Source organism: Alligator mississippiensis, chromosome 5 (assembly GCF_030867095.1).
Source record: "Alligator mississippiensis isolate rAllMis1 chromosome 5, rAllMis1, whole genome shotgun sequence".
Lineage (NCBI taxonomy): Eukaryota > Metazoa > Chordata > Crocodylia > Alligatoridae > Alligator > Alligator mississippiensis.
Window position 1 is genome coordinate 55,467,669 of NC_081828.1, and position 16,134 is coordinate 55,483,802.

The 16,134-nt window shown below is 44.8% G+C and overlaps 1 protein-coding gene across 4 annotated transcripts in view; it reads left to right on the forward strand.

Moving 5' to 3' along the window:
• Positions 1-1,623: 1,623 nt before the first annotated feature.
• The window catches only part of RNF2 (ring finger protein 2), a 47,461-nt gene continuing 32,950 nt past the window's right edge, over positions 1,624-16,134 (forward strand). For 2 of the 4 annotated variants that reach the window (XM_019500196.2, XM_014596047.3), the window contains exon 1: positions 1,822-2,111. The gene's annotated coding sequence lies outside the window, so the exon portion shown is untranslated. Of the gene's footprint in view, positions 1,787-1,821; positions 2,112-16,134 lie in introns of those variants that run through there. The other 2 variants (XM_019500199.2, XM_019500198.2) reach the window with 2 other exon arrangements.

Genomic DNA, 16,134 nt, shown 5'->3' on the forward strand with positions numbered 1-16,134 from the left:
TGGCAAGTCGGGCAGATCGGAACCAGATGAAGTTCAACATTGAGAAATATAAAGTGCTCCACCTCGGGACGAGCAACCCCCAACACACCTACAGGCTTGGTGGCATCAAACTGACTAGCACCACAAAGGAAAGGGACCCGGGGGGTAATAACAGACCACACAGTATAAATATGAGGTGGCAGTGCAATGTGTAGCCAATAGGGCAAATAATACTCTGGCATGCATCCATCAATGCATCTCCAGCAAAGCTAAGGAGGTGATTCTTCCGCTCTACTCAGCACTGGTGAGACCACAGCTGGAGTACTGCATCCAGTTTGGGCACCACACCACCACAGCATGGCGGTGCACCCCCTGTGGAAAGGTGTCGCTGACACTGCCAGCAGCACCTGCGGGCGGGCAGGTGAAGTTCATCTGGTTGAACTTCATCTGGTTCTGATCCGCCTGCCTCACCACCACAAGGATGTGGACAAACTTGAGAGTCCAAAGAAGAGCCACCCCTATGATCAGAGTCTTAAAAGGCAAGCCATCTGAGGAAAGGCTGAGGGATCTGGGACTCTTCAGCCTGAAGAAAAGAAGGCTGAGGCGGGGACCAGGTAGCAGCTTACTGCTACAATAGAGGAGTACATCAAGGGCTCGGTGAGCAACTGTTCACCAGAGCACCTGAGGGGAAAACCAGGAATAATGGCCACAAACTCTTGGAAAATTGATTCAGGCTTAACATTGGGAAAAACTTCTTCACAGTCAGGGTGTCCAGACTGTGGAATGAGCTCCTTCCTGAGGTGGTGCAATTGCCTCTCCTGGAGATCTTCAAGAGGAAACTAGAGTCACCTTGCTGGGGTCACCTGACCCCTGTTATCTTTCCTGCTTGGTGCAGGGGGCTGGACCCCATGATCTTCCAGGGCCCCTTCCGGCCTTACAATCTATGAATCTATGAGCACAGCGCAGGGTGAAGGTGGGATAGCATCAGCAGACCAGTGCCTGGCCAAGATGACTGTTCTCTTATGGTGCCCTCCTGATACAGAAACTTGAGCGCTGGAAGCATAAACGCCGCATGCCCCTGGAGGCTGGGGGGCCACGATGAGCTCCCCCAAGGGGAGGCAGCGCTGTTGGGGGCGGGGCGCGAGTGCTGCCCGGCGGTCAGCGAACACCTGCAGAAGACACCGCCAGCAGCGTCATCGTTGGCCGGCAGTGATGGTGGACTGCCCGCAGATGCCGCCAGCAGTGCTGGCAGCCGGGGGGTGGGTGTGCGGGGGGCCGGTGTGCCGAGCGCTGCCCGCCCGCAGGTGCTGCTGGCAGTGTCGGCGGCGCCTTTCCGCAGGGGGGCACCGCCATGCTCAGGGGGTGCACGTGCACCTGCTTGCACCCCCTGTGTGTCGCCAGTGGCTGGAAGGGACCTCAGGAGGTCATCCAGTCCAAGCCCCTGCTCAGCGCGGCGGCAGCCCCAACTCTATCATCCCAGCCAAGGCTTTGTGTAGCCGGTGTTTAAAGCCTCCTGTCCTTCCCCCCCCCCGGCAGCGAAGGCTCCCTCGGTCCCCGACTGAACAAAGGCCGGGAGGAGGGGCCGGGCCCGGTCCCCGCGGGCTGAGGGAGCTGCCCCGCCCGTGCGTAAGGCGCGGCCAGGGGCTTGGCTGGAGGGGGCGCCTGCGGGGCGGGGAGCAAGCTCCGTCCCCGCTCCCTGCCCGGCCCCGGCCATGAATATGTAACTCCCCTCTATTTCCCGAGCTCCATTGCGGAGGCCGCCGCTCGCCATATTGTGCTGCTGCGGGTGCTGCGGGCCCGGGCGAGGGTAGGGTGCGGCCGGCGGTGAGCGGGGCGGGCTGTGGGGTGCTGCTAGGGTTGCCCCCGCCCCGCAGGCTCAGCCCGGCACCCGGGGGCGGGGTGGGCGGTGCTGTCCCGGTCCCCGTGGGGAGTGGCGGGCTGCCCGCTTCTTGGCCCCGCTGTGACAGGCCGGTGCCTCGGCGGCACGTAGCAGGGGCCGGCCACACGGCCGGCGGAGCTCTAGCTCCCAGGTCGCCCTGCCTCAGCGTGAAATTCTGCCACTGTTTAGCTTAAGCAGCAGTTGTCACTTCTGTCTGCCTTCTCGCCTTGGGCGGCAGTGCCTGGCTCGGCAGGTGGGTATCGCACTTCCTCTCTCACCAAGCGATGCGCCCAGCCTGGGTAGCTGGCTCCAGGAGCAATCCCCTGGACATCCAGGGTTTTTGTTGTAGCCGTGCTGGGCTAAGGACATAGGCAGGCAAGGCTCTTTGGGCGGATGGGCTCTCTTCTATTAGACAAGTGGGTAGTTGGAAAATGGGAACCTAGGGGGTTCTTGGGGGTAAGATGCTAAGACGCCCAAGCGGGAGCCTGAGAATTGGGCTAAGGGTGAGGAGGTGCAGGTCCGTCCTCTCCCAAAGCGGTTCTTGCATCTTTTTAAAAAATGATTTTTCCTTAAAAGATGAAAGGAAACTGTTGGGGTTTAAAAATGTGGCATTAGGGCACGGGTGAGACTGTTTTATGCAGGTTGGGAAAACAACTTAGTCAAATGTCTGTCACTGTCTGTTCATCTTCCTGTGAGAAATGCTTGGTTCGCTGTAGTGGTGTAGGTTTATAGCTAGGTTGGTTTAAGCACATAAGCAGACGAGGTTCTTTGGAGAAATCTGATATCTTTGATTAGACCAACTCAAAGAGTTGGGAAAATTGGTGTTATTGGAGGTACTGCAGTTGATCTGTTTTCCTTATGCAGCTTTGCATGGTATCATTTGATATTTAAATACATATATTGTGTCAAGCTCACTGCTGGTGTTGGGGCTGATTGGTAAGATAGAGGTTGCTTAGATTTTTTGCAGTATGTTTTAAGGAGACTTCTTTTAAATATCCAATGATGCTTTAAGAGGTGTCTCTCTCTCTCTCATAGAACAGGTTATTTGTTTGGAGGGGAGAAAGTGGCAGATCATTTACTAAGCAGACAGTTGGGTGATGCTGTCAGTTAGAAAGCTCCATTTACACATGGTTCAAAAGCCATGTCGCACAACGCTGAGGTGACAATATCTAAATAGCAACAGCATTTACTGGGGGTTTTTTTGGCTCTAATCTGACATCTGCACTGCTCACAAAATGCATTTCATCTAATTTCTGCATCTGTTCTACTATGTAGCATAGTAGCAGTAAGACAAAAATCCTGCATTCGGAGGCATTTCTTCACTTCTTGAGTCACTAATGTGGTTCAGCATCATAACTGTAACTACCTGGCCAATTGTAATGGCCAAGAAAAGCACAGTCTGGTACCAACAGGTATCTCAGTTTTTAATATATAGAATCCCAGTGAAATAAATGGCATGCTTCTGTCTTTATCAATGGCACTTTATAATAGCACTGTGTCATTCTTAATACACATTGTGGAGAAAGATTTGGTAGAGCATCCTGCTTAATTAATAAAAAGGTTTAGAAACTTTCAGGATTGGTGTCTCATGACAGAGACATGTAGTTACCAAGGGTAAATCAGTTTTTTATTTTAGTTGTTTTAAATACTTCTCTTTCCACTGTCATTTAAAAGCACAAAATATAATGTGGTGTAAAATAAAGCAAAGAGAAAAGGGAATTTAAAAAAAAATCTGGGAAAAGAGAACAATTTATGGTGGCCAACTAAAACACCAGTTTATAGTTAAAGAACAGGCAAGATTCTTCTCTTTATGTAAAGTGTATCACTAATGCTTTACTTTTTGCTTAAGGCATGGGTGGACTTCAAAGTGCCCACTTCAGATTGACTCCTTAGAACAGTGGGCTAGTGACAGCTACCCAGGGATAGAGATGATGGATTTGAGAAGAATGGATATTATTGGTTCTGATTATTTTCTGTAGGAAAGGTTGGTTAATTGATCTCTGGTGGGAAATCTTAAATTTAAGCCAGTCAATGAAGAATGAATGGAGCTTAATGTCATGGTGCTGTTGGGACTTGTTGCAGTATGGAAATTTTCAAAGTTGTGATTTTTTTTTTCTCCCCTCTGGATTGCAGTATTCTCTTGTGAGCAGTTTGAACACAAGCAGCAATAGTCTATATAGTTAAAAATGTGTTTTGTTTTTATTTTCCCCCTCTCACAGTGGACCAAATTATGTTAAATGCTGCAATGATCTGACACAGTTTGACTTATTGCTAGCCGAGATATATTTTTTAATATGGAGAGAGGCCTGAAAACACATTACTGTTGGTTTTGGCCAAGCTCTGTATCAGAATTACTTACCAAATTTAACAAAAATGTTTCTATATGATTAATATGGATGTTAAAATAGTCTTATATGCTTGAGTTACGTTTTTCCTTTTTCAGTTTTTCAACACAGGTCTTGATATATAATATCCAGACATTGGCTTTGCTTGCATGCTATGAAAGCTATGTGACTACTTCGGCATATAGTCTGCCTTTCTGTCTATAACTGATGATTGGTTGAGAAATGACCTGCTGGAGCTGATTAATGTCTCTGAGGTCAGCTGGCTGGTATCACTGAAAAAGAAGCAGAGTTCTTGATTTGGTTATAGTGGTTTATAAGGTAACCATAACTTTTGTAGTGTAGGTTGTGTGTTGTAAGGTAGGTTTTAAAGTGTTTTCTCTTTGTTAGCTGAATTTCAGTAGCTTGACTGAACCTTTTTGAGATGAGCAGCTCTTTAACGGGGGTGGGCAATTATTTGGGCTGGATGGCCAGGTAAGGAGTTTTGGTGAGCTGTTGAGAGCTGGTGTGGGGAGGGGGAGTGCTGATCCGGTGTAGGGCCCCCCGTCACTGCTGTTTACACCAGCGTTTCCCAACCCTTTTCATCCCATGGCACACTTGCATGGCTTTTTCCATCCCACGGCAAACCAGCTGGATGCGGGGCGGAGGAGGGGGTAGCATGTGGCCAGATGCGGAGCGCACCGGTTGGGAAACACTGGTTTACACCACCTGGTGTCTTATGTCCAATTAAAAAGTAATTAAAAACCCAGGCCCCTAGGTTTCTGGGTTCCAACAAGTGTGTGTGGGTGGAGTGTCAATTGATCGTATCAGGCTCTGGGCCCATCTGCCCTGCATCCACTGCTGGGGGTGCCAGATAGTGGGCAGGTAGGTGGGTGAGGTCGCCATAGAGATAGGCCCAGGACCCCCGTAGGCAAGGCACACTCAGCCAGGAGGATGGGTTGGGGCTGTGGATGGGTAGAGAGTGGTCTCTGGGAGTGTGGTGTGTGGGTGGGGCCGGGGCTGGGGCCAGGATTGCAGGGTGGTGACAGTACGGGGCTGGGCCTGGGGAAGAGTCACGATTTTTTCCCCCGCACATCCCTGTGATGGATGCTGATTCTGTGAGCAGCAGCAAGCCCCTGCTTGTGGAGCCAGCATCTACCACAGGGATGTGTGGGGAACAGATTGCAGCTCTGCCCCAGGCCCCAGCCCCATGCTGTCACCACCCTGTGATCCTGGCCCCACCCACCTATCCTGCTCCTAGACCAGGGGCGGGCAATTATTTTGGGCAAAGGGCCACTTACTATGTTTCGGCAAGCCATCGAGGGCTGCATGACAGGCAGCCCAGGGCAGATAAATGTTCATTTTCTAAATTTTTTAGGGGCTCCATGGGCCAGATAGAATGACCTGGTGGGCTGCATTTTGCCCACCCCTGTCCTAGACACTGCTCCCTGACCATCCGTGGCCCCATCCCATCAGCCCAGCAAACTACAGCCCAGCATGTCTGAGAGCCACACATAGGGATAGTGGGGTTGTGCTCCATGCCAGGTGGCACCTCCACACCTGGGGGTGGTGAGGGAGGTCGTACATGCCATGGTGATATGCCATGCTGCAGGCTGGATAGAATCACTTGGTGGACTGGATCCAGTCTGTATTTTGCACACCCCTGGTGTATAATCACTTCTGTATCTAAGATACTACTCTGAGGATTGGCTAGTCCTGGGGTGTTCAAACATGGCCTGTGGGCTGGATCTGGCCCATGCATCATTCAGTCTGTCAAAGAACTGAGTGGGGGTGTGGCCTGCTGCAGAATCTGGGGCCTCTGGCCATTGGTGGCAGGAGGATGAGTCAAGTCTGTGCTAACACAACCTTGCTCGACCTATGGCGGCTGTTCCTGTTACCCCATGCCCTGTGTGGAATCCATGAAGGATTCCTATGGTATGGATCTGGCTCAGAGCATGGGGTGAGTTTGATTATCCCTGGGTTAGTCTATACTACAAAGACATTGCTGAAAGTAGAGTGGGAAAGCTCCCTAATGAAGACAACTGTTCACTGGCAAAAGTGGTTTTCTTTTTACAGGTATGGTTAAACCACTTCCCCAAAAAATATAGGTTGCATTGTCAAAAGGATTCTTTCCCAGTATAAACTGTATCTATATGGAGGGAGGAGGGTGTAATTATAATTAAGTAAGTGTGTGTGTGTGTGTGTGTGTGTGTGTGTGTGTGTGTGTGTTCTATACATACACATACACATTATATACACATACATTTAAAAAAAATATTTTTTTGTTGACTTTCTTGGTTCACTGGCATGCTGGTAGAGCAACTTTGAAACCTTGCAGCAATTCCAGAGAGAGAGCTTTGCTAAATTAAATAGGAAGATGATAAATCAACACTGCAGCACTGCCTTATTTTGATTTTTACATTCCCTTTTTTAATATTGTTGTTTTTTATTTTTGCAGTTTTAATATATCTCAATTTTGTTTATTCATCATGCTTGGATGTATCATAGTACCAGGAGGAAAGCAAAAACCTTTGGCTATATGGTCATATCCACCTGAAGAGTGCTGTACTGGTATAAATATAGTTATAAAATACACTGGTTTCTAATGTGGATACACTTTGCATCATAGGAACAGCTATACCCTGGACAAGCAAAGTGTTAAAACAACAAAAAAAGAATAAATTTACTTGTATGGGCTTTTTCAGCACAGTTACTTTGGTTAAAGATTGCACCTCTTTACATCCCTGACTAACTTGCATCTGCCATCAGAAAGGTGCAGTGTTGACATGGCTTTTGGCAGCTCAGTTTTGGGCTTTTGGTACCAGTGAGGATGTAGAAGGCTGGTTTGTAGTGTAAGCCACTAGTTGGGTGTTTCAACTAAAATGATCAGCAGTGAAATAGTTAACAACCTTGACATTTTAAATTCCCAGCATTAATCTTGATTGATTGGACAATCTTAGATCGCAGAGCAGTTTCAGGAAGACAGTACAAAACTGTTAGCCCTCTAAATGGGCCCAAGTATATTATACAAGCTAGCAACTATTTTTAAGAAAAGAAGCATAACTGTCTGGCATAACAGGTATATTCCATGATAGCAGGACCCTGACACCGGTCCTCTTTTTACTGGGACCTCTAAACCAAGAGTGTCAAACTCATCCAGCCCTGTGGGCCAGATCCAGAGTGTGGGGCTGTGTTGTCTAGCTGGCAGTGCTGTAAATTTGTTGGCAGCATTGTTAATTGCTGTGGTTGCTGGAACAACACCAGCTAGAGCTCCTGCCGCCAGATTTCTGGCCCCGCAGCTCAGATAATACTGCTCCACTCTCTGGATCTGGCCCATGGACTCCTCTTGGGGCTGGAAATTTGGTGGTGGAACAAATGGCAGCAGTAGGAGCTGCGGTAATTAACGCTGCCACCACATTTTCCTACTGCCAAAAATTCCAGGTCATATCTGGCTTGTGGGCCATATCTTTGACATACCCCCAGTCTACCCAGTACTGTGGGATGACTTGCCTCATATGTGCTGTCAACAGCAGAGTTAAGGATGGAGTAAATGTTCTTTGTCCCTTTTTCCTCAGTTAGGGGTAGCACCTGTTTCTGACCAAGGCCTATTGTATTCTTTACCTTGCTTTCCTACTTCATGCTTTATATTTTACTTCATTTTTAGGGTAATAAAGATCTTCAGAAAATGAGTCTAGATGTTAAGAGAATCTCCCTAGATAAAGTGTGTCATTCTTAGCCTTCTTGTATTTAACTGGTTGCCATGACAGAGCCAGATTCTCCAGATTCTGAAAGCTTCCACTCGTCCTTCTTTCTTTAAAGCTTTGAGTCCTTATGACACTTCCAAAAAACCTCTGAATGTCTTCTGATGCAGCTCTGCCAGGAGCTGACTCTTCAGACTGTGAAAAGAGCATTAAAATGTCCCCATTAATTTCAATCGATTCTTAATTCTGAAGTTTAATTCTGACATTTTTAAGGGCAGTTATGTGCACAGTGCAGATATAGAAGCATACCTTATTTAAATGCACAGGTCACTGTAATTTTACATGAAAATCTGCAAATAAGGGGCAGTATCTGCACTCTCCTTACCTATTCAGCCAAACTGTTTAAATGTAACTTCACTAATAAATTATAGTGACCCCATATGGCCTTATTTACTTCCTCCATGCACAGAACTCCTATCAACTTTAGTGGGTGAACCACATCATCCTAACCTTGGCCTATAAATAATAAGAACCTAGCTTTATCCATATTAAATGAGTTGGTATCTCTGCTCTAGATACTTAGACTATGATAGGAAGTCAGACTTCTGCATTGACTCAAGTTGTGTTGATGCTTTCATTGGTTTGCCAAGGGCTACATTAGGATTGGTGGTGAATTTGTTTGTTTTCTTAATTTAGAGTAAGGTACACACTAAATCTGTATGTGTACTTACTGCCTCTAAGTCAGGGGTTGGCAAAATGAGGCCCGCAGGCTGGATGTGGCCCATCAGGTCATTCTATCTGGCCTGCGGGGCCCCTAAAAAATTTAGAAAATTAATATTTATCTACCCCTGGCTGCCTGTAATGTGGCCTTTAATGGCTTGCCAAAACTCAGTAAGTGGCCCTCCTCCCAAAATAATTGCTCACCCCTGCTCTAAGTGCTAGTCTGATTCATCAATCTGGGCTAGCAACGATGACTTCTGTAGATCTTCATGTCAGTCTTATCAAAAGCCATAATCTTGTATGACTTACGGTTTCCAAATTTTGGAAACCATGTAAGTAATTATGTCAGTTAGTCTGAGCTTGCTTTGGAGCAACATTGTCTTTCTGTTGCATTAGGAAAGCTGAAAATTGGAATTAGTTATGGGTTTGTGCTAGACTTTGTAACCTTATCTTGTTACAAGGGGAAAGTAACTTGAACATTCATAAATAAATGGCTAGAAAAAAATAGCATCCTTGTGAATTTAGGGGTCTTTTGGAAAACTTGATATAATGCCATGAAGAGAGATACTGTATACAGCCAGTTTATTCTACTTTCTGTCTGTGTAGCTGGAGAAGATATAAGGGAGGCATCAAGGCTGCTTTGGGGTTGGCTAACCACACAATTTTTTATACAGAAAAGAAGAGAATGATCCAAAAGCCTGTATTTGTAATACACGTTTGAGATCCTAACAGAAATACAAAATTCATAAGAATTAGTTGAGCTTGAGAAATGTGCAAGACTTTCATTAAGTAACATATCTAACATTTAATTCATAACTAGGTTTACTAATTTTTTAAGATCTGGAAAGGGGTGCATCAAATTTTTAAACAACTGTCTTTTAAAAGCATGCAATTGTCAAATGCACAAATACATTAATCTTCAAAACTATAAAACAGCCGTAGGAATGAGAGGAACAAGTTTTAATTTTTACTGAATGGGAGAATTGGATTGTCTGTTGTTGTTCTATTTGTTACAAAATACTAATTTAACATTTATTACCATCTCTGACTTGTCATTGGAATATTCCATGGGTAGGAACATGTGGGCGGCAAATATGCTTAAGCAACTATGAGACCATAGTTGTCAAACTCCAAAGTTCGCTATTGCCAGGTTGAGCAGCTTGACATCCAGATTGGAAAATACCATTACAATCCAGAGAATATGGATCAATTAATGTCACTGCCAGTAAATTGTGAAATGGCAATTAACAGGAACTTTCCACATCTTGAGGCATCAGGCAAAATGTGCCTCCCGTGCTTTCTCCCTCGGGAGAAGAAATGTATTTGAAAGACCTTTTGCCATTCAGCTAGTTTATTTCTAGATCAATATTTTGTATTCTCCAGTATTGTATGACATCTGGCAGAAGCCTGCTCTGGGTTTCATAATGATACTATCAGGCTTTTCTCTTCAGTACAACTGCTCCTATGTTCATTAACTTCTGGAGGGTAGGTTGTTGGAAGCCAGGGTTTGAGGTCTGGTTAATAGTAGATTTAAGTATACTGGAGAACTCTATCTTCTGCAACATCCCCTCTCCCCAGCGAGGGGGTCTTTTCTTAAATTGCTACGTTATTAGGAACCTTGCTGCCTGCTTGGACTCCTCAATTCTACTGGGTGCCTATGTGTGTGATTTACCATTATTGTATTTAGTAATTGTGGTCTCAAAACTAGATTATGCTAAATGCAATAATGGTTTCTTCCCCCACCCTTATGTTGTAACTACAGAACAGAATTAAGATTGTGTAGTTGCCTGCAGTTTCATACATTTAACAAGCTTGGCTCTCTCTCCAGTTTACATTACCTTGGAATTCTTGGGATGATGATGTTTATTTGGGGATAATTACAACTTCCCTGTACTTCATATGCTTACATATTCCATTGCATCTGTTGTAGTTTTTAATGTATCCTCTTCTGGAGGAGAAACTTTGTGAAGGATAATTTCGGAAAGGAGGAAGAAGACTGACCCTAGCTGTATGTGTGTGTTGGGGGTTGGAGGAGGGAGGGTAGTGGGGCGTGTGTGTGTGTGTGTTTTCCTTGTTCCTTTTTTTTTTTTTTTAATTTAAACTATATTTGAATCTTTTTTTTTTTCTATACATATGATTTCAGAGAGTCTTATGAGAAATTTAACAACAAAAACTCTTAAAGGACTAGAAATACAGAAATCTGACCATGTCAGAGAGAATATTTTGTTAAACATCTTAGATCATAAACCAATATTTACTTTTAAAATAACAGAACATTTATTATATGGTCAAAATCTACTTTATGTGCGGAACTTAATTTGGCTATAAACATGGATTGCAGCTGGCAGTTTCATAATGAAGTTTATATCCATCTATAAATGGCATTTGCTTATTGTGATCCTAAGTAAGAATAGGGCATATCTCATTCAGATTAGTGCAGGCTGTATGAGCCCATCTTAGGGCGACATTTTGTGGTAGGAGAAACCGCCCTAAGGTCCGTTGTCTAGCTGTAATTTGATTGACAGACAACGCGGGTAAAGAAAGATAGCTGTTTATTTGCTCGAGCAAAGACCACAAAGCCAGCAAAAGGCAAAATGGCCCCCCCTCAAGGGTGAGGCGATCTTTTATACTTCTTACAACAAAGCAAGACTATATGGTTAACAAAAAGCAATACTTGGGGCGGTGTTCTACAAATCTTTGTAACAGCATATTTCTATTAAGCTGAACTAGCACTTTTAAAAGCTAAAAGTTAAGTAACAGTAACATTATAATATGTTAGCAAAACCTTACACAGTAGAAGATACTTCTCAAGGACACAACTAGTAAGCTCAAAACAATGGTTTCTCTGTCTTATCTTACTTCTTGCTGTAGCTGATTTTTTTTTTAGCACACAGACACAGATTCACTTTTTAACTCAGAAAATGCTTGGTGCAGTTAAAATGATTACTTGACACAAGCAAAGGCCTAGCTATCATTCTGCCTTGTGGTCAGCTGCATTGCTAGGCCACAGGTCATGCCTTGTATTCAGCTGTAAAGCTAATACTTCTTAATAATCCAAATTATTGTAAACCTAACAGTATGCTTTCAGAAAACTATTCTATTTCAGGGTAATAATAAACCTGCGCACTACAACCCCCACTTTGTTCCAATTTTCCAGAGGGAATTTTGGAACACACTTTTAGGTATTCAACTTCTTGTGGGGTTAGGTTTTGATGATTGATGCTGGATATTTGTACAAACTGACCATACATTTTTACTTGCTTTTGCATAAACTGTTGTCCTAGAGAGCATAGACACTGAAAACAGCATAACAGGCAGATTATAGTTATAACAATTCCAATTAAGCTTAATACAAAAGGTCTAAGCCATCCTGTAAGGGAAGGCAATCAGTTTGTGAGCCAACTAAGAGATGTATCTTTGGGAATTTTTGCTATATTTTCAGCTTTTTGGATATGGACAGCTGCATCATTGAGGTGGGTTTGTACTATTGTAAAAGAACTGTTAACCCAAACGCAACATTCTGGTCCGATAACTGTGCAAGCTCCTCCTTGAGCAGCAAGGAGAAAATCAAGGGCTATGCGGTTTTGAATTATCATTTGTCGGAGTTCTTGGGTGTCAGCCAAGGCAGCAACGGCCTTCGAGAGTTCCTTGTGACTTTCACTGAATTCATGAGCCATGATTTCTATCACAGCTTGTAGGCGTAGTGTAAATCTTCCAAGACAAGCAGTACCTACTCCTGGGAGTATACCTGCTAAAGAACACCTGACTAACACTCCTTTGGTAAGCGGAGTTTTTTGATATTTGTCTACTATATCACGGCTTTCTTGCAAATCCCTCTTGTTTCGCCACCTGCCCCGTGGAAGGTGCGTGGCGAAGGACGTAGAGGGTTTTAGCATTGCCGGATAGTAGATACCTTTTCCTTTGGCAGGGATTTTATGGTAGGCGTGGGAGCCACAGACCCAGTATTGTCCTTTTAAAGCAGCGAGGTTTGAATACTTAGGAGGTATTCAGCCCCCGTTTCCTAATCCTAGCACCCTGCATTCACCCTTTGATTTAAAGGAAGGATTTGCAGTTCCATTGAGGAAGCATTGTCCCCGGGAGGTATCAGTGTACAAACAATACCACAAGGTATTATTTAAAGAGGAGATGGGGGTGCAGATAGGATTAGTGCCCTTGGTTAAATTTTTGCTGCTGTAGAAATCATTGTAAGAGCTGCAATAGGTAGGAGTTGCTGTGTTATTATTACGCCAGTCTCCTCCACTAGAACTAGTAAAATAGTGGTGACATATGCTTGTGCCTAAATTTAATGCAGTCTGATACTGAGCAGTTTACATAGAAACACCAATGTCCAACAACAGGCTTTACTAAAAGGAACTCCTGCTGACTTTGGTCCCAAGCTTGGTTATTAGAGGGGTTTAAAAGTGACTCGATGGGGCCCAAGGGGATGGGAGTCATAGGAATGCCTCCTTGAGTGTGGGGAGGAAAATGACTGCACACCCAACAATCACTTTGGTTTTCTGCTTTAGCAGCTCTCTCAACGTATTGGAGGTACATATTATTATCAGAGATGTGGGCAACATTAGGTTTAAGAGTAGTCTTAGCCTGAGGAGACTCTGCAAATTGTCTGAAAACTGGGTGGCTAGGCTTTACACAATATTCTGTTCCATAAGTAAATACCCGAACTTCTGCTGAACTACAGCAATGTGAGGGAGGATACCAACGGGCAATGTTGACCTTCCCGTCTATATCAGAGAGTTCGATTGAATCGCTTATCCAGACAGGAAAACCTCGGGCACCAGGATTAGCACATCTGCAGCAACTGGCAGCTATAGCCGACCCCTGTTAGAGACTTATTTCTCCAGCAAAGAGAAAGATTAGAAATAACATAGTTATAAAAACCATATTATAACCAAAATCAGCACAAACAGTATGCACAACCCTGCAGCCCCAATAACTGATCTTCTGGGACATGTTACAGTCTCAAAGTGCTCGGTTTCAGCTGATCCAAAAGTGTCTAGGGGATGCAGTACTTGGAGTTCGGTGCTCTCTGGGCTGGGCAGGACCCCAAAAGGGTGACAGTTCATTAGTGGACCTTGGTTAGTTTGAGTTTTATATTATCTAATGGGCTGCAGGTCCAGGAGGTGTTTGTTTTATTTTTTTCGTCTGCTTCTGGCTCACCCTTGTTGCGGTCAGGTGGGCGTGCGGTGCTCCCACGAAGTCCGCAGTCGTCGTCTTCTGGCTTCCCCTTTTCCAGGTCAGGGAAGCTCGCGTTGGAGCCGATCCTGAGCTCTGGTGAAACTTCTGTTTTCTTTGTACGAGTATAATGAATTCAGTTGTCCTTCTCTGCTACTTTTACGGTGGTGTGGGAGGTGAGGAGGACTTGATACGGTCCTTGCCACTTAGGTTCAAGGGGAGACCGTTTCCAAGTTTTTACATACACCCAGTCTCCAGGCTGGATGCGATGTGCTGGGACATCGGCAGGGAGGGGTTGGCTTAAAGCAGCATATCTATGGAGAGATTTTAACTGAGACTGTAGAGATAAAATATAAGAGGTGAGTCCTTCATCGCCTAAAAGAGAAGAAGTGTGAGCCGGTAGTAAGGAGAAATGTTGGGGAACAGGGTGTCCAAACAGCAGCTCGTAAGGGCTGAGCTTTAGTTTTCTCCTGGGGGTAGTTCTGATGGACATAAGGGCCAGTGGGAGAATCTTAGTCCATTTTAACCCGCTCTCAGCACATAGCTTTCCAATTTTTTGTTTTAGGGTCTGATTCATTCTCTCTACTTGTCCTGAGCTTTCTGGGTGCCAAGGGGTATGGAATTTCCATTCTATTCCTAGGCAGCTGGCCAGTGTTTTGTTTATGTCAGCAGTAAAATGCGATCCTTGATCGCTTTCAATGATACGTGGAGGACCAAACCTGGGTATAATTTTATTAAGGAGTATTTTTACTACTTGTTGTGCTGTAGCTCTTCTGGTGGGGAAAGCTTCTACCCACCCTGTGAGTTGGTCAACAATTACTAGGAGGTTTTTGTACCCATTGTCTTTAGGCATATCAGCAAAATCTATTTGTAGTCTTTTAAAGGGAGTATAAGCCCAGGGGCGGGCCCCAGGGAGTCCTGATTTTTCTCCTTTGATATTAAACTTTTTGCATATACTGCAGTGTTCTAAAAGCCTTTTTGCTTCCTGGTAGACTCTGGGTGCATAGAACAGCCTGTTAGTGATAGTGGCAAGTTTTTCACAACCTAAATGCTCGCTTTGATGGAGTTGTTGCAGATAGGGTCTAAGAGCTGTTTTAGGTAACACTATCCTTTCATCTGGCAATTGCCATATTCCATCTTTTTCACAGGTGGCTCCTGCCGCTTTCCATCTCTGTTGTTTTAAAGGTGGTGCAGACTCGTACATTTTTGGCTTTAGCAATATTCCCAAATATGCCTTTGACTGAGGAATTTGAGCTTGGAATGCTAGGGCGGATCATGGTTGTAAGGCTGCTGTTTGAGCTGCAGCATCGGCCAGGGCATTGCCTTTTGAAACTTGATCTCCCTTTTTGGTATGGGCTGGGCAATGCATTACAGCTATGGCTTTTGGCAACATTATAGCTTGTAGGAGATCATTGACTTGTTTAGCATTTGATATTTTAGTTCCAGAAGCTGTCATAAATCCTCTCTGTTTTTACAATTGTCCAGTGGCATGACAGATTCCAAAGGCATACTTAGAATCAGTCCAAATATTTACAGAGTGGCCCGATGCTAATTGACAAGCTTGTGTAAGGGCAGTAAGTTCAGCCGCCTGCGAGCTCAACTGCCCAGGCAGTGGTTCAGCTTCAAGTACTTCAAATGGAGTTACTACTGCATAACCCGTTTTTCTAACTCCATTTACTAATTTTGAAGAGCCATCTACAAAAAAAATCAAGTCAGGGTTGTCTAAGGGTAAGTCACTAAGATCTACCCTGGGTTTGTCTGAAAATGCTGCAACTTGAAGGCAATCGTGGGAGTCTGGTTCTCCATCGCTGGGTAGAGGTAATAGAGTAGCCGGATTCAGGGTATTACATCTCTCTATGACCAGGTTTGTAGCCATTAAAAGTGTGGTTTCATACTTGTTCATTCTCTGATGAGAAAAATGTTGAGTATTTTTCTGGAGGAGGAGGAGTGCTACTGCATGTGGAGCCTTTAGGATAAGGGGATATCCGAGGACTAATTCCTGGGCTTTCTCGACTATGGTTGCAGCTGCTGCCACTGCGCGAAGGCAGCCTACTCCCCCCTTTGCCACTGGATCTAATTGTGCAGAGAAGTAAGCTATCAGGCGTTGGGTGTTGCCTAAGGGTTGAGTAAGTACCCCAGAGGCTACTCCTAGTCGCTCATGGACAAAGAGTGTGAAAGGTTTTCGATAATCTGGTAGCCCTAGGGCAGGGGCAGAAGTTAAAGCAGATTTTATATTATTGAAACTATGGGCAGCTTCATGATTCCAAAAGACTGGCTCTTCTGCCTCTTTTGTAGTAAGCTGTACAAGTGGTTTGGTTAACTCTCCGAAGGCTGGAATCCA